Source organism: Pelecanus crispus, chromosome 2 (assembly GCF_030463565.1).
Source record: "Pelecanus crispus isolate bPelCri1 chromosome 2, bPelCri1.pri, whole genome shotgun sequence".
Taxonomy (NCBI): Eukaryota; Metazoa; Chordata; class Aves; order Pelecaniformes; family Pelecanidae; genus Pelecanus; species Pelecanus crispus.
The window spans coordinates 14,730,476-14,754,651 of record NC_134644.1 but is presented as its reverse complement, the minus strand read 5'-3'; positions in this window follow the sequence as shown (position 1 = coordinate 14,754,651).

Sequence of the window (24,176 nt, the reverse complement as noted above, 5' to 3'; positions counted from 1 at the left end):
TTGTCAATTCCTAATACAGCTAGAAGTGCTGGTAAAAACATACTCTTGTGATATTTTTCCATTTGTTTAGTGGCTGCTTTCATTTGCAGCAGCAGTGGTGTCCCCGTAGAGATGCTGAGACTAATACAAATGCTAAATCAGGAAAACAATCATGATTATTCCTAAGGTTCATTATAGCATCTTACTCAGCACTTTAATTTCTGGATGCAAAGCAGTTTAATGCAACTGGAAAGACACAGAATGCCTTTTCATGTTTCCTCTGTCTCATAAATCAAAGACACTATAAAATTACAGCAGTAATAAAAATAATAATAATACACTATGAATCTCTTTAACCAATTATCCCATTTCCTGCCTGGCTATTAAGCTGCACTCAGAATTCTCAGAGAAAACACATTTGCATTGCACAGTAAAAGACAAGTTGAAATGCATTACATGACAGCTAGCATATTAATGTCATTTGTGATCAGCAACACGAATTGCCTATCTGAGAAATTCATGGACAGTCAAGACAATGAGCTGAATTATTCACTGGGGAAGACTTTTGTGTCCTGTAGGACTCAGTTAAGGTGCATAAATGTAAATTATAACAGTGACCCATCCTATAATATTTTGTGGTTGCTATTAGTAGGGGGTCAAAAACCTGCAGTCTTGGATCCCAGCACCTTTGAATGCTAAGAACATGAATTCTGGGTTCAGAAATGAGTCTGTGCTTTTGTTTGCTTTGTTTTGTTGAAAAAAAGACAAAAAAATCTCCTAGTGAAGTTGTACAAAGAAATTGTACACACACCCAGGGTGGATCTTCTTTTAGGGCTATTTTTTCTCGTGTAATATTATGATCATGAACGTGGAGCAGTTCAGATGCATTAGATTTATTTTTTTAATAGGCCTTTGTCTAAATATTTGACCATTGGCCTCTGTCCATAACTGCCTATATTGCATGCATAAGTTTTAGTTTCATGATTCCTATGGTTAGAGGTTTGAAACTTTTCCACCAAATAGCAGTAGTATGGACACATTTTCTGTAACTAACCTTTTTTTTAAAAACACTTCACAAGAGGTGAGAGATTTGCAGGAAATACTTTTTCACATTTAAAAATCCCTCTTTGTAAGAATGATTATAATATCAGATAACATGATCATATACATCAGAATTCACGGTCTAATGACTGTTTATGAGTGCTATTTTGCAACACTCAAACAGAGAAACACTTTTTAAGTCTTCCGTGTAATTTCCTCTATGATAAAAACCTAGCTCTGTTGGGGTCTAAAAGACTTTGAAAGTTGATTCCAAGTAATCTGTATGATGAGTTCCATGCAAGAGCTGATAAATATTGTTGCTCTGTCAACATCACGAAAGACGATGATTTCATGACTTAATATTTGGCTTTCCCACTGGTTGGAGGCCAGAGGACTCATGCTCACTACTCTTTAAAGGGCTGCATGTGGACAACAGCTACACTTCATGCCTTCTCTGTGACACTTGTGTCCCTGAGGCATTAAACATGCACACACATGCACATATTTACTCTTTTTTTTTCCTGCTCAATGTGAGGAGGGAATGCTAGGCTTGGTGTGAGAGCATGTGCAGACATTAAAAAGACAGAACGTGTTAGAACACTTGGAGGTGTTCTGTGTAGACAGAGGCAGACTTGTCATACTGACTCTCTGAAGTGGGCCTGGCAGATCAGAGCCTGAAGAAACTCAGGAGCCAAGTCGTTTGGCAATACAGTTCATTCACAGGGAAAACTACCTGAGGAATCCTCAAACTCAGTGTATTTGCTGGAGTTCCCAATTCGTTTTCACAAATATAATTATCTCAGTTTCAAACATTTAGTTAAGTTTACTGCAGTCAAGTTGTGAAGCTACTTTGGTTCTAGGCCGGTTATGTCTACAAGATTGACATAGGAACTGTAATAGCTGAGTGACACAACGTTATAAAGGAATTGATGCATTGTGCTGTCAGCATGACTGAGAAAACCCATTTCCACTATTATGCATTTTAATACCTTATCAGCTGAGAGCAATATCTAAAAGGAATGTTTATCAGGGTATTAATTTGGATTCATTTTGACCCAGCTTTTCAGTTCTCATTATTAAAAAAATTATCTTTGAAGTCAATGTGAGTTCTGTTCAACTGAAAACTTAATTTCTGGACGCTATGTTGTCTATATTGCATGTCTTTCTGAGAGTGTGCTCTGGTTGTTTTTTTAATGTCCGTAACCAGTCCTCTGAAGTGATCTATGCTTTTATGTGCAGAGAGAGAATGTTTGTTTGTCTGCATGTCTACAAGAAAGTGAAAGACCCAGCATGCAAGAAAGATCTGCAGTGCTTTGTGTTTCTGCAACAGAGAACACAAAGTCCTGAATAAAGAAAGAGCCAAATCTCCAAATACATAAAAGCCAAACATATTTCAAGAGAGCTCATGACAGGCATACCTGTGGGACTGAGATCACAGTTTTACTCTTGTAATTACAGCAAGCAGGATCAAGAAGACTGTTTTGGGAAGTGAGCCCAAATGCATGGACCAAAGGATGTGGTGTTCCTAAATACTTCTCCAACTATTTTTCTGTTCCTTTATTATTAAGTGGGTGAAACCATTTTCATCAGTGCATGTTCCAAAAGTGTATTGTTGGCATTGCAGGATGTTGAACCAGATCTCAACAAGTAATTTGAAAATGTTTCTTTTTGAGAAAGCGTAGCATAGATTTCTTTTTTCCTTTCAAATATTTTCAGGCTTGTGGTAGGTGCTTGACTGACTGTTTTCAGTAAAGTCATGACTTTTTTACCAGTACAGATAGTCAAGACCTCTGCACCATTAACTTTTCCTAAAACTCCATTAGCAATGTGACGATGTATACCCTTAATTTATTACTTTTTCATATCTTATGATGCTATCATTCCATCTGTAGCCAGTCTAAGTGTTATGTTTCTAATACAGTTGATGAAAGTTTCACCTGTTCTTCTGCAGAACTGGCCTCTTACTGTACACTTAACTGTAACCGTAGCTACTGTATAAAATTTCACAGACCCTGGCAGATTAAGCCTAGTTATTAATTTGCATAGTTTTATGAAACATTTATTGGATTTGTCTTCTTTAGTGTCTTAGTATATTGCTGTCAGTGATAGCCTAATTTGAAAATAACAACAAGGGATTTGGAAGCTTTATGAGGAATTATAAAACTATTCCCCAGGGGAATATTATAGGAACATAGCTTTTCCATGTAGTTGTGCTGTGACATTTTAGAAGTATATGCTCTATTGTTAATATCTGAAAGCTATCCACATCTATTTCTTCTACATGAAGCCCTTATATGTACACTGTTTCCTCTGTGCTCCTGATTTTGATAATTTTTCCAGGGGGGTGGGGGGAGGAACACTGGTCTTTTATTAGCAATCTAAATCAGTGCAAACCACTTCCTTTAAACTCCCTTGAAAGCACACTCTTCTTCCCTACTTCTATATTACTACACCAGAAGTTAAACATCAATACCTAAGAAATTCTGCAATGTTAAATTTTCCCCTTGCTACGAATCTCTGTGATGTTTCTTCATTATAAATATCTCTTAATTAATTTTGTAATGTTTGGTATTGCACTGCCCAACAGGGAAAGAAAATGCTAAAACCTGCAAATTCACAATTACATATTTGAAATTAATTTTGTATGACTGTAAATAGAAATAAAAAGACCTGCATTGTTTATTCCTCAGCAAGCTGGAAACAAAAATTTAGCACACTGAAATGTTTCTTAGAGTTTCCTCTTTGAACTACAGAAAGCTTTTGATAGCTCTAGACTATCACTTCTATTGTTGCATCTGACATGTAAAGAATTACCTCATTTTCCTCAAATGTTGTGAAAGAGTATTAGGCATGGCTTCATTCTTCTGTGAATAAAAGGACCTGGAGTTCCTGGTGGACACATAGTTGAACATGAGCCAGTAAAACACCCTTACAGCAAAGAAGGCCATCAGCTTCCTGGGCTGCATTAGGCAGAGCATCAGGCACAGGGAAGTGACCCTTCCCCAGTGCAAGAGAGACATGGACATACTGGAATGAGTCCAGTGAGGGGTCACAAAGGTCATTAATGGCTTGGAGCATGTCTCAGATGAGGAGAGGCTGGGAGAGCTGGGACCATTCAGCCTGGAGAGGAGAAGGGTCAGACCACACTGCTGCCTACAAACCCTTACTGGGAAGGTGTAGAGCAGACTGTCAGACTCTGCTCAGAGATGCATAGAAACACGATAAGGAACAATAGACATAAGCTGGAAGAAGGAAATCTGACTGGATATTTAAAATTTTTATTTCACCAAGACTGTGGTCAAAAGGGTTGCCCATAGAGGCTGTGGAGTCTCCACTCCTAGAGATATTCAACACTGGACAACACAAGGCCCAGAGCAACCTGATCTAACTTTGAAGCTGGACCTTTGCTTTGTGAGGTGGTTAGACCAGAAGACCAGCAGAGGTCCTTCCCAAAATAAATTACTCCAAAAACCTGTGATATTAACATCTTTCAATGGAAGTTAAGAAAGGAAAATTCCAGCTTTGAGCTAGGACTGCTTCTATGAGTACAGGAACGGCATCATATCACATGTTTGGCCTGCATGACAAAAGCTCTTTTTGTCTTAATCATTTCTCAAACTGCCTACATTCTAACCTTGTGCTGAAAGAAAAAAAAAAAAACAAGCAAGAGAGAAAATTCACTAACTGGAAAGTCCTAGAGGGACAAAGCCAAGAAATGAACAAAATTATGATGTGTAAATGTTGTAATTGCTCCTACAGCCCTATTTCCTTACCTTTTTATCTCCTATGTGCATTCACCTCTTGTGTTGTTCAAAAGCAGTGTAGACTTGGAAACACAAGTCCCTTTACATGGTGCTCATCACACAGCCAGAGTCTTTTGTAACCCTGCCATCTGCTTCAGTTGCATAATTTTTCATAGGATCCCTGACTTTTTCAGTATCCAAGATGGACATTGTTCATCACATCAGTCAGTCTCTGTATTTTTTACTTTTATCATTATTGAGAATATTGTGCCACAGTTCACAGTACTTAATCTTGCTCAGAAAGAATAAAATCCCCCAAAAGAACAAGAAATGTTGCATTAAATTGTACCTGTTGTGTATCATTGCATTTACTGTACTGTAATCAATTTTGTGCTGTAATGAAGGTATTTTATACCTCAGCTTTTATCCTTTTAAATCCTCACACCTTAGACATTACCATGCATAAGTACACGCTTGTACTTAATGTGAATGTGTATGTAAGCACATATGTAGCAGACACACATACACAAACATACTAGAGTTAAATATTACCATCTCAGATAGCAGTTGATGAAGCTTTTCTAAGCTGATGTTTTGTACTCTCCATCAGTAGACATCAGCTTCCTGTAAAGTCTTTTAGATCCAGCTGTTGATAGGGCTGCATTTTGGATTAATTAATATTACACAAGTAATGACAGATTTTGAAGTGTCCTTTGCAGTAAAAAGATAATATTTGCAGTGTTGCTGTTGAAGTGTTACGATGTAATCAGGAGAGCCATTGTGGATAAATTCCAAAGTTCTCAGAAAAGTATGCAAATCTTATCATCTTCACAGCATGTTCCATTGCACATTTGATTACTTATAGCTCCCTTAATATGAATTGGTTGTTTGTTTCACACAGGTTTTGTTTACACCGGTGATACCCTTTCATCTTTTCAATGAGGCCGTTAATATGAACCATCCAAAATGTACCTGAGTTACAAACTGGAATGTCCTTTCCATACCCTCCAAAATGCTGTTATTTGCAGAACAAATGTTTTCATTTTAGAATCTGCTGTTTGAGGATTTGAACACCTTCAGTTCCCCATGAATATTAGGTTGTGACAATATACAGAGTGGATCATTTTCTCAGTCTCTGTAATTCCAGCAGCCATGCATGTTAGGAACTCATTTGGCATAAAACAACCATAAATTCGCATGTTAGGAACTCATTTGGCATAAAACAACCATAAATTCATCTAGCTTTAAGACTACTTTTGAAAGTCACAGGGAAGATGTAGAAACGAAATGATTCTTCAGCAGACAAGGACAAATAGAAAATAAGTGAATCAGGATTTGCAGTTCTTGGGTGTTATACACAGCACATATTATCTTGGCAATCATATAGTGACACATTACTACTCTAAATATTCAGCTCTCCTTAGTGTTGAGGGGGCATTGTGATAAATTGCAATAGACGTCTAAGAGTTTCTATATGTGAAGAGTATATCATTACTCAAATTCAGATAATTCAGTTGAAGATGGTTGCACTTGTATAATTCATTTGGCAGGAAAAAAAATGAACCTTTGCTACACTGGAATCCAATAAGAATTTTTTTAAAGGTTTTGACTCACTTGCATGCCTAATCTTAGTTAATGAAATAAGTACTCTCCAGAATTTAACAAGGAATATATTGGAAATTAACTTGTCATGTAGGTGAGCTCTGCGTCCACTGAAACAGGATTATGGTCTTAAAGGAAAAAAACCCTAAATTAGCAGAATAAAGATCAGAATGTACCATAAGAGGATTTTAAAATTACCAAATTCCATGGGATAATTCAGAAAATCAGATTTAAACCAAACCAAAATAAAAAACTCATATGTCTTCAATTAATGTAAAAAAAGAGGCAGATTTTTCATTTGGGCTTGTTTTGTTTTGTTTTGGTAGTCTACTGAAGGACTTCAGGATTATGTCTGATAAAAATTACCCTAAATAATTCATTCTGGAATGGTCCCAAGTGTTCTCTCTGGAATGCCAGATCAGGTCCATTAAGAAGTGAAATGTGACCATCTCCAAATGTATTCTGCTTTACTGATGCGAAAACATTTTATGAAGAGGCAGCTGAATATAAAATAGGCTTTTCTTCTCTTTGATGAGATCTCAAGTAAAAGCTATATACAAAATCAACTGGGTGTGTGGGATTTTTTCATAAGCTGTTTCACTCAGATAAGTTTCATTTCTATGGTGAAGGCAGAAGGGAATCAGCAAGTAGCATATTCTAATTTACTCTAGTACGGCATTTTCCTTTTTGCTGCTTAACATGAATATTATAGAGTAGCAGACTGTACATCCACAGAAGTCCCATCTTCCTTTTAAACTCTCAAAATAGGAGGTCAAACTATTAGCAGGTCAAACTCCAGACAGTTTTCAAATAGATCCCTGCTTCAATGTAATCTCAAATGTTGGACTTGTTTTTTTCATTCTTCTGTTGAGCTTTGGGATCCCAGCTGGCAGGAACAAATTTCCACTGGTGATTACTAGTCATGATTTCATTGCCATTGCAGGACTACAGTCATTTTCATCTGAGGTGAATTTCCAATGTAAACCAGTCCAATATTCCATATACCTTTTGCTACATTCAAACGTGAGTTTACTTGCTTTCATTATTACAATGTTCCATCTAAGAGGTACTTTTCTTTTTTTCAGTCTTTTTTGTTGACTTTTAAATTCAGTATATCATCTTCTAGATCTTACTAGTATCTATAATTAATTTAAAAACCTCTGGTTTTGTATTTGTTTCAAATTCATAACAAACTACTCCACATTTTAATTATTTATTTTTTTTAATAAAGCTTTAATTGAATTGACACTAGCCTTAAAATGACATTTCTTTCTAAGTTTGAGTAATATTAAGGGGTAAAAAAGTGCTCAGTGCCAGACATATTCAAAAGTTGCTACTTTGTCATTGCTTTTGTGTTCCAATTTACTCTTAAACACGTTCAGTGTTTGGATCACAATGTGTGGACTCAACTAAGACATAATTAGTAGCTCAACCTTAATAGCAAAAGATGGTCTCATGGTCTAAGTAAACAGCAGTCCGAACAGTCTTCAAGGAGTTCACATCACCCACAAGGACCTTTTTCTGCAGTAAACAGTAGGTTCGTGTTCTGTAAGAAACCACAAAAGCAGAACTGATAGGAACTTTGTATTAGCTCAGAGTTCTTTAAAGTGCACCTGTGGTGATGTGGACATATTCAGTTTCCATTGGGGAAGGTTGCAAGTGCAAATTCTCATTTACTCCCATTTTCCATATCCAGAATTGTTATAATTTTCATGTAGTCATGTGCAGTTGATATATCTGCAGATATATATATAATTAATTTCTTGCTTTCATGCAATAACCCCATGGAAATTTTCAATAGTTAAATACATTTATTTTTATTCCCTCAAAAAAATTTGCTAGGACTGATGACAATTTCTGATCATTACTGGGCTCTGATTTGGGGCTCTAGTAGCTGTTACCAGAAATCTATGGACAAAATGGATCTATGAACTCTAAAACCTATTGTGCTAAGCGTCTCGGGTTTGGCATGTATTTGTCAGAACTGAGGAGGAGGATCCAGCTGAGAACATTGACAAGTGCTGGTTGCTCTTTCTACTTTCACTTCTTTACCAGCAGTGAGACTTTCAAGAATGGCAACATTACCATACATTGGAAGACATAGGGGAAATTTCAGTTCTTGCCTGTAAAATCGGGGGGTTTTGTCTGAGAAGTCATTTTCTGAAATTTATAAACTTTTTCCTTCCCTTCCCTTCCCTTCCCTTCCCTTCCCTTCCCTTCCCTTCCCTTCCCTTCCCTTCCCTTCCCTTCCCTTCCCTTCCCTTCCCTTCCCTTCCCTTCCCTTCCCTTCCCTTCCCTTCCCTTCCCTTCCCTTCCCTTCCCTTCCCTTCCCTTCCCTTCCCTCCTCTTCTTCGTCATCTTCCCAGCTAGGCATTTGTTGACCAGTTCCTATAAATAAATTATTGACCAGTGCATAAATTGTTAATGATGGGGAAAAAAAATGCTGGGCTGAGAAACACACTAAAACACATAGGTCAGAAATAAAGTGGAACTGAGTTAAAACGTGTATCTAATTACTCCAGAAAAGCAAAAAGAACACCTAAAAATCTTTTTTATTCAAATAAAACCTGAATAACTAAAAGCTATACAATTCTCTATCTTCTCTTCCCAAATAATGAACCATGTTCAAGCATATATATCTTAACACCTAGTACAGGGTATTTAGAACAAATGATGAAATGACAGAGTTAATGCCCCTTAACATTAAATTCAATTGCAGCTGATACAGAGTGTGAAATTTCTATTGCAACTCTGTTGAGAACATTGTTTTCTTGGACAGAATGTATTTCAGAATGTCAACAATATATTATGTCACTGAAAAAAATGAGGTTCTAAGACTTTCATTGTACTGATGTCTTCAGCTAAAATGAGAATATTTAAATAGAAGACTACTTTTAATGTACATTAGAAAATAAATTTAAAGGAAAACAAATAATAAATAGTCCATAGTCTGTTATTTGACTAAATAGTGAAGATATTTTTAACTCAGGCAATTTTTCTAAGAGCAGTTAGTTAAATGTAGCTGCTCTGTAAGTATAAGTAAACAATCTGTCTTTAGAGTACAGATTTTATATTTTCTTCTTACTCCATTACAATGAATTTGGAATTTTTGCATATCTTATTTTTCAACAAGGTAGTCTGTTTTATTATGAATTTGAAGCAAACTGAACAAGGGATTTGAAAGATATAGAAATCCATAAAGTGTAACGATTTCTTTAACTTTTTTTTTTTTTTTTGGCTTTCCACTTTCATTTGGGTTTGACACAGTGCTGACCAAATCCAAAACTCAGAAAGTGGAATGGCACGATCTCCACTAACTTCAGGGACATCCGGATCATGCAGGCTGGCTTAAAACCTCCTGGCACAGAAGCTGCAGCTGTATTCTTATATTTGCCACAACTAAAATTTGTACTTTGATTTTCAGCTGAGTAAGGATCTTCACTAATTCTATCACTTTCACTAATCCTATCACTTCGCAGAACTACGTTTTTTTTAGTCCTGTGTATATTGCAGAATGGGCATGGGGGATTCTGAAATGTGACCAGAAGTACCAGTTTGTGAAGTTCTTAGTTTTGTTTACTTTTGAGAAGTTTAGGAAGTTTTACATGTCTAGATATAAAGCCTTCCCCCAACTAAACCATATTTCCAGTGCTACCAAGCCATGTCTTGCAATCCCTAGCAGGAACTTTTGTTTCTCCAAATAAACTTTTGGAGCATTTGGAGATACATAGTCACTTTGAAATGTCTGCATGCAAGTTATAAATTCTGGGGGCCAGAACAGCTCAACCATTTGGCTCTTACTAATGAGAAGCCATTCCATTAAGTAAATGACATTTCATGGTACATGTAATTCTGACACATCAATACTATCTTTTACTCTCTTTCTAAGTGCATGAGTCAACTGGCAGAGTGACCAGACCTGGGTTTTTTTGGACATAATTTATAACATTTCTGTTGATTTATAAAGATGAATGTGATGAAGATTTCTTAAAACTCCCATTATCTTGGTCATCTTTTGACTGTAAATATATAGAGATTGATTCTATCAGCAAATGGATGTAATGGGGCTGAGAAAAACTAGGGTTAGATGATCTAGAGGGTGTGATTTCTATTAAAATTCACCACTTTGGTTTCTAAGATGAAAACAGCAAAGCCTGGAGCATTCCCTTAAGACAAGTCCCTTCTCTAGAAGGGCTGTCTCTGTTGAAGACCACAGTGGGCTACTAGGTCCCTTGTCTATTCTCTTCCTCTGTTGAAAAGTGCTATTCCTCTAGTAAACATTAAGATTTAGGAGCAGATATCAGCTGCTGGTACCTGCTTTCTCCTGGAATTTGTGTTCACCAGTAGCGCTATGTCCCAGTTTTTACTCGTGGTATACTTGTCAGACATCCAACACTAGACAGTGACTTCTACAACAGCAGCTGGGGTAACTGGAGCTTTCTGCATTTGGCTTAAGATTCATAATGGTAAGTTCGCTTAGCACATCTAGAGGGACCCTCATAGAGGTGACAGCATAGCATTATCAAGGTCTGAGATGATTATGAAACAATTCTCATTGTAATTACTCTGATATTCTGTCAGTTTTACTCTTCTTAGGCAGGAGATTCCCAGTGAGTATTATCTTAAGTCTGACTGACTTCGGTGAAACTAATGGTGCAGAAAGATGCTGGTATTTCCTAGTATTTGCAAGACCAAAGGTTCACATTGTATTTTATAGTCTGGATATGTGAGGTTACTTTGCCATTAAGATTCAGCCACCATTATGAAAAACCCCATGGAAGTCACCAGCATCATTTTGAAGAGGACTTTCAACAACACAAAGTGTTAGATTTCTACCTTGGGCATATAGCTGACAAACATTGCAGAAAGGAGAAATGCAGTGTGTCCAGTTTCGAATAGGATAAAAATCAGAGGCTATCTTGCAAAACTCCTGTAATGTCTTTTCCACTGTGCCAGGTTTATCTACAAAACCACTGATAGGAATCTATCATTGATCATAAAAGCTATAATTAAGTGATGTCTTCTTACTCCATTATTTTAAGAGGTGGCAGAGTGTGAATCTATGTTACTTTTTCTCTTTCATTTCCTATACGGAAAGCTGTGTCTGGGAGGCTTTCCAGGGAAATGGGAAGGGTGTTCTGAGACCACCTCCACTACAGCTTCTGTGTGTAGTGAAAAGGTAGGATATTGGACAGATGTAAATGAAGGTTTGTAGTGGAAGGTCCACAGTGGACTACTTTGCAAAATTAGAGCCTTGCAGGGTGCAAAGGAGGTCATGGGATGATGATAGAAAAAGAGCTGTGAACGAATAAAAGAAAGGGGGGTAAAAACAAAATAAGACATTAGGTCCCTTAAATAAATAATGCAAATCCATCACTTTGTTTTTAAGCTAGATGCAAAGATTATGTGTTCCAAATGTTTTCTTAAACTGCAAGATAGACATCTACAAGTTATAACTTGGATATATAGAGCTCTGAGAACCAGATTCCCTAAAGATTTATATATCCTTTGTCAGAACAGAAATCCTTACTGCTGCAAATGGGCCAGATCCTAAGAAACTGCCTTTTTTTTTTTTTTTTCCTTTGGCAAGCTTACCGGACATGTCAGAGAAGGAAGGAATTATCAGGAAAGGAAGGAAGTGGGTGTGGTGGAGCAGAGTTCAAATCCAACAACTCTTCATTAACACAGTGGCCATTAAAGAAATTCTTTCCTATAAATACACTAACTTAACCCCTCTGAAATTATACGCTAATTGCACAGCTGAAAACAACTGGCCAGCTCTGCTAAATCACAACAGGGATGGGTGACTTTATACAGCTGTGTCAATTTTTGTTCTAATACAGAAGGCTAAAGCTGCCATTACCACAGTTAAAACATTGGCTGTAAAATTAGGAAACTTGTCATTTATTCACTTTCTCCCCTATTATTCATATTTAATGGGAGACACTTGACTTTAAGACTTAAAAAAAAATTAGCTGTTCTGAATGGCAGTCTCTCAGCTCTTCTTAATTTAACTGCCTTTTTGCTCTCAAGTTCACCACAAATACTGAACTATGTTAGGGATCTAGTGAAGAAGAATGCTTTTACTGGATTATCTCTAGGTTGAAAGCAAGGTTCTAACAGAATTTATGTTCCCCATAAGAACAGTAATGTGACATTTTTTGAAGAACAATACTTCTGTTGATCCAAAACATGCAAGAAAATTTAATGACCAGGAAATGTATATTTTCTGGTGGTTTTCTCTGTCTATCCCATGCTTTGCAAAGGGTCATCTGATGATCCACTTAGATACCAATGTCTGTTATTTTTAAAGGGAGTTTATGCCTGGCAAATTGACTTGGAAAAAGAACAGCTATCAAGGCTTTCTCTATGGCAAAATGACAGTAAGGTAAGTGAAGACAAAGGTTTTAGTTGTGGTTGGGTGTTACACAATCTGAAGATCGGACATGATGCAAGAGGCAGAGATAGCAATGACAAAGTTCTGCCTACAGTCTGACATCCAGACACCTCTGCTCTTTACTCTGGTTGCTCTGCACCCTGCTGAACCTCAGACAGGAAAACATCAAGGATTTTCTCTGGCTTTTAGTCTAATTTAGATGGATTGTTTTATAATTTAGACATCTGCCATTTCTCTTCATCACATGGCTTCAACTTTCCCTAGTCTTAATCCTATTATATTTCTGGATCTAGCCATATATAAGCTGTGTGTATAACCATGCAAGTCCATGAACTAGACAGAGGAAGAATCCAGAAGGTCAGAAATTTCTTTCTTCCCTTCCTCATTGCCTGGTGCCTATGACCTTATACAACCAAATGAGGTTCTGTCACTCCCCGACCCCTTTCTTACCTCTCCTCTGCTTTCATGAAGGATGATGTGTGGGATTACAGGTTTTGGCTTTCTACTCTCTGCAGCAAAGGAAAGATCTTAAAAGTACTGCTCTGTCCAACTGGGTACACTGCATAAACAATCTGGCTCTTTGTGGTTAATAATGGAGCCTGAGTATGAACCAGAGCTTGTCTATCTGTGATTTCACATCATTCCAACAAGTGCTTGCTGACTTTTTATTTGTGGCCTTCCTTGCCTTCTGTCACTAAACCCTGGCAAACAGATTTTATTCCAGTGTTTACTAATATCTTCACATCATCTTCTGGACAGAATGTTGTGCTGTTATTGAAGCCAAGAAAGAGACTGCGGCTGAGATGTGTTGATGATGTTTTGGCTCCTTTTCAAGAAATCACAGATGCTCTGAACACCTTTGTAGAATTCTTAAGTACTAAAATGTCCTTCCATTAAAATTTACAAAGGAAATGGAGAAATAAACTTAATGGGTTTTTCTAAACAGGTATGGCTGTAACTACTGATGGTAAACTCTTAATATTTTCTGTTTAGCAATCTTGTACATAGGATTCTCTAAACATATCCTGATTGGCAAAATAAATGATCTAAAGCTATCTGAACAACAACAAAATCCTACCAACCAACAAAACGAAACCCTCTTGCAATATCACTTGTTTTGAATAAAGTTCTTAACAGAAGCAGAAGTCTTTTTCAGTCTACTATATAAAACAGAGATCTCATGTCTGTGGTTTTTTTTAATATATGTTTTATATCCAACAAGTGAAGAAACATGAATCTTTACTTTGTGAATGTAAAGGGAATAGGTTCTTTTTAATTTAAGGAAGAATCTAGTAGCTTTTCAAAAAGAAGATAGAGGGCTGAAATCAATCTTATTTAGTAAAGCCTTAAGGAACCACAGAAACCATCTATCTTTTCTTTAACTGCTTGTCTGGTAATCACCAAGTAAGAGTCTGTCTTTCACTTTAGATGGAAATGAAGTTGCAATTAGCAAGGGTGCTTCAGTCATTTATTGCTGTCCTTAGACTGAGCATGGGAAAACTGGCATAGGCTAAAAATAAGAACTGTCCCAAAATTGACCATAAAGTCAAACTGAACTTGAACCAATTACTCTGTGGTTTTTTGTAATTTGAGAAGACATACTGAATTACAGGGGACAAAAAGGCAATTCCTGCTGTAGTTTTGAAAAAGCCAAAAAGTCCTGAAAAACTTGCTGAAAATAACATCTTTTGTGAGGTTTCCAGCTAGAACCACAGGAATCATAGAATCATAGAATGCTTAGGGTTGGAAGGGACCTATAGAGGTCATCTAGCCCAACCCCCCTGCAGTGAGCAGGGACAGCTTTAACCAGATCAGGGTGCTCAGAGCCCCGTCCAACCTGACCTTGAATGTTGCCAGGGATGGGGCCTCCACCACTTCTCTGGGCAACCTGTGCCAGTGCTTCACCACCCTCATTGTAAAAAATTTTTTTCTTATGTCTAGTCTAAATCTATTCTACTTTAGTTTAAATCCATTATTCCTTTTTCTGTCACAACAGGCCTTGTTAAAAAGATTGTCCGCATCCTTCCTGTAGGCCCCCTTTAAGTACTGGAAGGCTGCAATAAGGTCTCCTCGCAGCCTTCTCTTCTCCAGGCTGAACAACCCCAACTCTCTCAGCCTGGCCTCATAGGAGAGGTGCTCCAGCCCTCGCATCATTTTTGTGGCCCTCCTCTGGACCCACTCCAACAGGTCCATGTCCTTCTTGTGCTGATGGCCCCAGAGCTGGACGCAGTGCTGCAGGTGGGGTCTCACCAGAGCAGAGCAGAGGGGCAGAATCCCCTCCCTCGACCTGCTGGCCACGCTGCTTTTGATACAGCCCAGGATACGGTTGGCTTTCTGGGCTGCAAGCCCACATTGCCGGCTCATGTCCAGCTTTTCATCCACCAGTACCCCCAACTCCTTCTCTGCAGGGCTGCTCTCAATCTCTTCATCCCCCAGCCTGTACTGATATTGGGGATTGCCCCATCCCAGGTGCAGGACCTTGCACTTGGCCTTGTTGAACCTCATGAGGTTCACACAGGCCCACCTCTCCAGCTTGTTCAGGTCCCTCTGGATGACACCTCATCCTCCTGGTGTGTCAACTGCACCACTCAGCTTGGTGTTGTCTGCAAACTTGCTGAGGGTGCACTCGATCCCACTGGCTATGTCATTGATGAAGATGTTAAACACCACTGGTCCCAGTACAGACCCCTGAGGGACCCCACTTGTCCCTGGCCTCCATGTGGACATCGAGCCATTGACCACGACCCTCTGGATGCAGCCACCCAACCAATTCCTTATCCACTGAACAGTCCATCCATCAGACCCATATCTCTCCAATTTAGAGAGAAGGATGTTGTGGGGGACTGTGTCGAACGCTTTACAGAAATCCAAGTAGATGACATCCATTGCTTTTCCCTTGTCCACTGATGCAGTTACTCCTTCATAGAAAGCCACTAGGTTGGTCAGGCAGGACTTGCCCTTGGTGAAGCCGTGCTGGCTGTCTCAAATCACCTCCCTGTCCTCCATGTGCTTGAGCATAGCATCTAGGAGGATCTGTTCCATGATCTTCCCAGGCACAGAGGTAGTTCAGGTCGGTAGTTCCCAGGGTCCTCCTTTCTTCACTTTTTAAAAATGGGCACACCATTCCCCTTCTTCCAGTCACCAGGGACTTCAGCTGAGTGCCATGACTTTTCAAATATCACGGAGAGTGGTTTGGCAGCTACATCAGCCAATTCCCTCAGGACTCTGTGATGCACCTCATCAGGTCCCATAGACTTGTGTCCATTGAGGTTCTTCAGGTGGTCTCAAACCTGATCTACCCTTACAGTGGGAGGGGCTTTACCCCCCTGCTCCCCATCTTTTGGTCCATCGACTCACGAGGGGTGAGGAGAGAGGTTGCCGGTGAAGTTGTTGAGTACCTCAGCCTTCTCCTCGTCCGTTGATACAAGCTGGCCATTCTTGTTCGTCAGCAGGGGTACTCTTTCTTTAACCTTCCTTTTCTGGTTGATGTACCTGTAGAAGCCCTTCTTGTTATTCTTTACATCCCTTGCCAAATTCACCTCCATCCTCGCCTTGGCCTTCCTGACCTCCTCCCTACACAACTGGGCAGTTTCCCTGTATTCCCCCCAGGACACCTGTCCCTGCTTCCACTGCCTGTGCAGTTCCCCCTTACTCTTTAATTTGACCAGCAGGTCTCGACTCAGCCATGCTGGTCTCTTCCCTTCCCTGCCTGATTTTTTACACTTGGGGACTGATAGCTCTTGCGCTCTATGGAAGGTGTCCTTAAAGATCTGCCAACTCTGTTCCGTTCCCCTGTCCCTGAGGACCATTTCCCAGGGGGTCCTTCTGACTAACTCCTTGAAGAGCTGGAATTTTGCTTTTCTAAAATTTAGGGTCCTGACTGTACTCCTCGCTTTTCCCATGTCCCTCAGGAGCGTGAACTCCACCAACGCGTGATCACTGCAGCCCAGGCTGCCTCCAGTCTTGACATGACTGATGAGCTCACTTGCATAGGTGACCATCAGGTCCAGTATCGCATCCCCTCCAGTAGGGGTGTCTATTACCTGGCTTAGGAAGTTGTCGTCTATGCATTGCATGAATCTCCTGGATTGCCTACAGCTCACTGTGTTGCATTTCCAGCAAATGTCAGGGTGGTTGAAGTGCCCCAGCAGGATGAGAGCCTGCAAGCATGAAGCCTCCTGGAGCTGGAGGAAGAAGGTTTCGTCAGCAGGCTCTCCTTGATCAGGCGGCCTGTAGTAGACACCAACCACAAGGTTCCCTTTGTTGCCTCTGTCTCTGACTCTTACCCATAAACTTTCGACCTGCTCGTGGCTATTCTTCAGGGACAGCTCTTCACACTGTATTGAATTCTTTACATAGAGAGCAACGCCTCCACCCCTTCTTCCTCGCCTGTCCCTTCTGAACAGCCTGTAGCCATCAATAGCCACATTCCAGTCGTGGGATTTGTCCCACCTGGCAATCAGGTTGTAGCTGTCTAGTAGCACAGCAGTTTCCAGCTCCTCCTGTTTGTTCCCCATGCTGCGTGTGTTCGTGTAGAGGCATTTCATCTGGGCTGTTGGCCATGTCACCTTCTTAGTGGAACATCCCTTGTTTCCCTTGGGGTGTTTCACGAAGGTTTCCTTGTGAGCTCTAACTATCTCAGGAGCCCCCGGCTCATCTCTGAAAGTCTTCAACTGTGTTGCAGCATCCCCATCATGCCTCTGGGCAACAGGTTGAGGGCTCACAGTAGCACCCTGTCCCTCTAACCATTGTGTACCATCCCACAGCTTGTCACAGGCAAGCCTGATATGTTCCCCCTCCCCCTTCACATCTAGTTTAAAGCCCTGTCAATGAGCCCCACAAGCTCCTGTGCAAAGACCCTCTTTCCCCTTTCAGAAAGATGGCTCCCATTTGTCGCCAGCAAGCCTAGTGCCATGTAGGCCGACCCATTGTCAAAAAACCCAAAGTTGTGACAGTGGCACCAGCCTCGGAGCCATGTGTTAAGAGATTGGATCTGCCTGTTCCTACCAATGTCACCTCCCACAACTGGAAGGAGGGAGGAAAAGATGACCTGTGCCCCCGATTCCCTCACTAACCATCCCAAGGCCCTGAAGTCTCTTTTAATCACCCTTGGGCTGTGCACTGCAACTTTGTCACCACCCACGTGGAAGACCAGTAAGGGGTAGTAGTCCGAGGGCTGTACCAGGCTGGGAAGTCTCCTGGTGATATCTCTGACCCGGGCTCCTGGCAGGGAGAAGACTTCCCTATGAGGAGGGTCCACCCGGCATATTGGACCTTCCGTTCCCCTCAGGAGGGAGTCTCCTATGACTATGACCCTTCTCTTCTTCCTTGTTGAGGTGGTAGTAATATGGGGGGTAGGTCTTTGTAGTCTTGGCAACTCTTCGGGTGTAGATGGATCACCACCCACATCATCCACTGACTGGTCCTCCACATCTAGAGCCTCATACCTATTGTGCAGAGGCACCTGGGGAGTCACAGTGGGCAAGGAAAGGGTCCGCTTGCCACCCCGATTGTGGACTTGTTGGAAATGTTAAGCAAAAAAATACTCGCATACCCAATTTCACCTAACTCTGCAGATCCTGGCTGGCTGGACAGGATATTACCTGTTTAGCCTTTTAAACACCAAGTCAGGGGCCTGAGGGCACTAATGGGCCTTACTGGCCGTGTTCCCATCTGGTCTCCAGCTCTGTCTCAGCCCTGCCCTTCCTGGTCATCTCAGGGCCATGTCTGACCTGGATCCCCATGCCAGGCTCATCCTGCATACCTGCCCACAAAGCTGTAGCAGGCATACCTGTCCACAAAGTTGTAGCAGGTGTTTTGACACCTAGTGCTTCCTGCCTGTTTGCACACTTTCTTTCCCAGTAATTCCCCTAGGGACTCAGGCAGTCAGCCTCTTCCCCGAGACAGGGAACCTTCAGAGATACATCTATCCACACTGCAGCTCCTGATCTGTGCCTGGAATAAAGCGGTGGCCAAGAGGGAGCAGGGCAGGCAGGCTGGGAAAAAGGAGGACTTGCATCCACATGGAGTGAGGCAGAATATGGAGTGAGACAGCATGGGGATGTGGTGGGGATACGCCACCCCATGCAATTGCCCAAGAAATTCCCTACTTGACGCAGCAGTGCCTGTTAGCAGGGTGCCTGGTCAGCATCTGTGCAGGAGGAGGAACAGCCATGCTGCTGTGTCTGAGCAGCACTTTTTCAGCCCTTTCTAGCTGAAAACATGCTACAGCTCCCTACTTGCTGTTAGCCCCAGGAACAGGCTACACCAGAGCAGAGAAACAGCCTTGTAGCTAAGTTTAGTTATCTGCTTATCTACAGCAGTTAACAGCCCTGGTCAGCAGAGAGATGTTTCATGTGGTGATAGCTTCTTGTCCAGTTTAAGAAACTGAATGCAGGTCTTGCTTTACCTCGTCCACAGTAACTTTCTTCCTTGCTCTTCTTCCAAAGTCAGATCAGTGACTTCAGAAGTCCTGCTTCCATGGCTTACTTGCAGACAGTCTTTAATTTTAGTCCTTTCAAAAACCTTTCAACACCAAACCCACCTGTGCTCATTTAATATGTTTCTGTGTTTTAGTGGATTATTATTATTATTTTAAACAATGATCCTTTTTGGTTTTTTATTTTCTTTCTTTTATTCTCACTCTGATCTTACCTCAGGACTAATCATTGAAGTACAGGCACCAGGCTGTAGCTCTTTAAGAACTGACAGCTGGTAGCTTTCAGAGTTATAGCCAGGCTTAGAAATGTGAATATGGAACAATGCAGCAAAAGTGGAGACTCTACGGCTGCCTGAACAATAATGGTGTAGTTGTAACAAAGGCTATTGGCTGCCATTTCAATCAATTGTAGCTGAGCACAGAAGAAACCCAACTCCTCACGGGTATGTCTAGCTAAGGAAAACTTGGCCGAGCAGTTTAACTCAAGTAATCTTTCCTTCTTTCTTTTATCCTAGTTTCTTGTTTATTTTCTGGCAGGCATCAGCACTCCTGGGAAAACATTCCTTGTATGTAATAAAAATAAGATTACTTTTGTGTAGCTTTTGATTGCCAATGTTTTTCCAGCTTTCAAAGATCCCTACCTCCATACCCTTTGCAGAGGAGTGTGTTATTGTTATGCAGTTTGGTTTAACTCCATGATTTGTAGTAAATATGTTTAGTGTGTTCTTTGTTAAAGGAAGTAGAATAAGTGCATGTCTTTAACCTACAACATTTCTCAATTGCCAGTAAACCCTATGCAGAATGAAAGCCACAAGAAAAAGGTGGTATCAGAATTACTCAGTCATGTAGCTTTTTAACATATGAAGAAATATATGGATGATATAGGTTTTGCTCCTGAAAGATTCCTAAGAAAGTATGTATATACCTCTGGAATAGTTTATGCTAGTAAACTTTTAATTCACATAAAAAATTAGCTTAAATTTACCTCAGTTGGGAATCATCCACTTAGTTCTATAATAGAGTTTTAGATAACCAAAAGTGATAATATGCACAACTTGATTCATAAATCCATGCTTTAATGAAAGGAACAGAACCTCTATTATCCATAATAAAGTACAGTCATGTCGCTGGCTCATTATTGACCAGTCATATAACTGACAATAAATGCTACTCTTTATCATGCTGTTATGAGAGCCACAGAAAGTTCTTAATATGAAATAATTCATGCCTCTGCAGCAAGACCATGGTTAATTTAGGTCAGCTCCTTGAGCTAAATGAGAGTCTTTTTGTTTAGCTGAGGATACTTCTTAAAAAAGAAAAAAAGTATACTAGGTATAATTCATTAAACTCATAAACATGCATAGCACTATAGAGGTAGAGATCCATGGGCACCAGTCACACTTCTGCTGCTAAAACCTTTGCAATAGTTAAAATTTAAAGGGACAGTAAGACATTGTAAGACATAGTAAATTGTTCTGGGGCAAGACAAGGTGTGAGGATATAGTTTGTCTGGAATTTTTCAAATTTAATGAGATTGAACGTGTTATTGAGGACATAGTAATTTTGATATTACATTCACAGAATTTCAATCACTGGTAGGAAATGGCTTGGACTGCCTCTAATCCAAGACCCTATTCTAACCATGAATAATAGGTACTAACCCATATTTAGTCCATTTATCTGAAACAGGAAAGCCATTTTTTCCCAATGCTGCTTTTCTTAACTCAGAAGAAATCTTAAACTTGGGTGTCTCAGGCTACAAATCCAACTATAGAAATAAAGGAACTAAATCCCCCAAATCCCTGTCTTCAGTTCTTTCTTGTAGCAAGGAACTTCACAGCTAAATTATCTGGAAGTCAAACATTTTAATTGCTTTCTCATGAGAATTGCATCTGATTGCTTTTATAAATTCCCATCTAGCATACAGTCCATTTACCTCCTGAATACAAGTTTCAAAACAATTTCCCATGCTCCAGCAAAGTTCACTGAAAATACAGACTTAACTGTAAGTGACCCAGGAGATTAATGATCATCTGCCTATTCTGCTTGTCCTTTTCAATCCTCACAGAAGCCCCTGGCACTTTAGCGTGTTAATATTTACCAAATGTAAAAATCTAACAGTCTCTTAAGGTAACTGTGCAGCTGCTAATTAGAAATACAACTTATTTTGGATCTTATAATTGGGTCAGTAGACTAAGTTGGCAAGTACTGTGGAAAAGAGCTATGAGGTTTATATTTGTTATGAAAAAGTTGTATTGCTTGGCATTTGGAGAAAGTTATTCATAATATTTGGTCCTCTTAACTTTGCTGAGGAAATTAACCTAACTTTCAGAATGTTATCTGTAAGAAATGTTGAAACTGTTGAGTTCTGCATGTGCAGAAGGTTTTTTTCAAAGTGCTGCACCTATTAGTCACCCTACTACTAGTAAAAAGCAGATTAACATGACATTAGGAATACAAAACTGGCTAGCAATAATAAAATTGAAGACAATGAAACACATATCCATCAGTTCCTCAGTAATACATAATGTTATGATTAATAATGTCAACAATGAACAAACTATTTCAGAGAGAATGTTTCCTAACAAGTTTCCCTCAGTAGATATTAAGAGTTCACTAAGGAGTTTTTCTAGTTCCAGTTCTAAGGTATCTCTCATTCATTTGTGAGCTGGTCTACACTACAGCCTAGCTGACAAAATATGCAAAGACCTTCACCCTGGATGGAAGAACCAACCAATCAATAAATAAATATGCTAATTCTGATACTGCAAGATCAGCCTGAGACCTACTAAATAACTAAATTTAATATTTAAATATTTAAATATTTAAATATTTAAATATTTAAATAAATTTAAATAAAAAACTAAAAACAATATAAATAACTAAAATAACCAGAATTTTAATATACATTCTTGCAGATTGAAGGTACTCAGTTAATATCAATAGTGATACATTTTAACCCATGCTGTTGTAAAGTCAGTTAGGACTTCCAGCTGCAGAAAAATGGATGGCATCTTTAAGGAAATTAATAACTTCAAAAAAGTGTTAAGGGATATGTAAAAAGCCTTTTTAACTACATGGAGTTTATCATGACTAGTCTTTTTCCTCAAAGAAAGCCTTTTTTTCTGAGATATAAATTATTTCCTTGTCAAGTTTTAAAATCTATATGGAATGGGACAAATCCCATTTATGAGTAACAAATCCCATAATGAATAACATTCAGATCTTCCCCCCTTTCTTTTCAAAACTACAGAAGCTCACAATACCTTTTATTCTCCTATTTCTTAATTGCTTTTCAGTACTGCAAAGAATGCCTTTTCTCATATACTCCTGTTTCATTAAGTAAATGCAAAGTAGTTACTTTGTTTCCCCCAAATTAACACATTTCTTATTGCATTTTATTTAGCCAGCCTAACACTCAGGCATAAATAAACAAATACATAAATACACACATAAATAGGAAAAAATGTGAGAAATTCATCTTTTTACCATCTCACACCATGTAAGCAGAGTGGAGCTTATTGTTATCTACACCACTGGCTTCTTTCTGGTGCTTGTTACATTTGAAGCACTTTTTTCCCCAGTTTTTCGTCAGTACTCCAAGCTCAGTTCAAACATCACTTCTCTCTGCACATAAATTTGGAAAGCGCCCAGACTGAACAGCAGAGTGGGTGGACTACTACAGCTGAAAATCATTGCCTGAACTGATCCTGGCATTTTTGTTTGCTTCATGATCAAATTCAGAATGAAGACCTTAAAAGTCAGGCAAGTTGTGTGAAGAAAAAAAAGTCTGGAGGAAAGTGTCCACAGTGTTAAAAGTCTAGCCAGTGGAATATATCTATGAAGTCTGGGTCACATTCCAGGGTCTGGTCAAATTTATACAGGCACAATGTACTTCTGAGCTCATTGTTGTACTTGTCTGAACCCAGAACTACTTCTTGCAAAGTACAGGACTAGTGTTCATGTAGGACAATTTACTGACATACATATGTGGTATATGTAGGGACACTAGGTATTTGTTTCAATGGACAAGTCCATTGTATTAAAAGTAATTTCATTTATATATATAAACCACCACCACCACTACTACTACTACTACTACTACTACTAATAATAATAATAATAATAATAGACCTAAAAATCCCCAAACAAAAACCACAGCAATACTGGACATAGGGAATCCCACCTCTAGTTGACTATTGTAATCCTATGCTACAGAGTTGGGGTCCTTCTACTTTTTCTCTCTACATGCTAAATTTTGAATCATATTCAGTCCGGTAGGAAAAAAAATTAACTGAGAGTGTTGGTGAACAGCCAGTAGCCCGAAGTAGGCAATATATTGGTTTTTAAAACACTCCTCAAGGAAATATGTGCTCTAATTCCCCTCTTAGACTGTGGCCAGAATTGGGTCTTGAAATGCTCTGACCTTGAGGTTATCATAGACAAGAGAAGGACTCCACTTACTTTGCCCTAAAGGGAAATAATAAGAGGCAGGCTTCCTTATTAGGAGGCAAGGCTTAGCTGCTTCACCTCAAATGTCATATACCCTAAGGAACAAAATGTCTGCTCCATGCACTTATGGCACCTGAGAGGTGGTTGTTAAGACTCCTGTTTGTCCTGGGTCCCGGCTGGCTCCTGCTGAGCTTTTCAGTTGTACTGAGCATCCATGCTACACCTCTCTTTTATATAAAAAAGCTGTCTGTGGCAGCCAGGCTCAAAGTATCACATCATGAACTAGCACTTGATGATTGGGTAGCGTAGAGCCTACAGTCTTGACTGAATCCAGCTCTGATGACTTTCTGTTATAGGAAAGTCCCGGAACATAAGTAGCAAAACAATTCTTTTGACAATCAGGTCTCCAATTTTCTCACTGCACTCAAAGTAAGGGCTCCATGATTGCAAGAAGAGCCTAAACAGCCCACAGGGGGACTCACATTTATTATTATTGCTGTTATTACTTCCCAGCTGTGTTCAT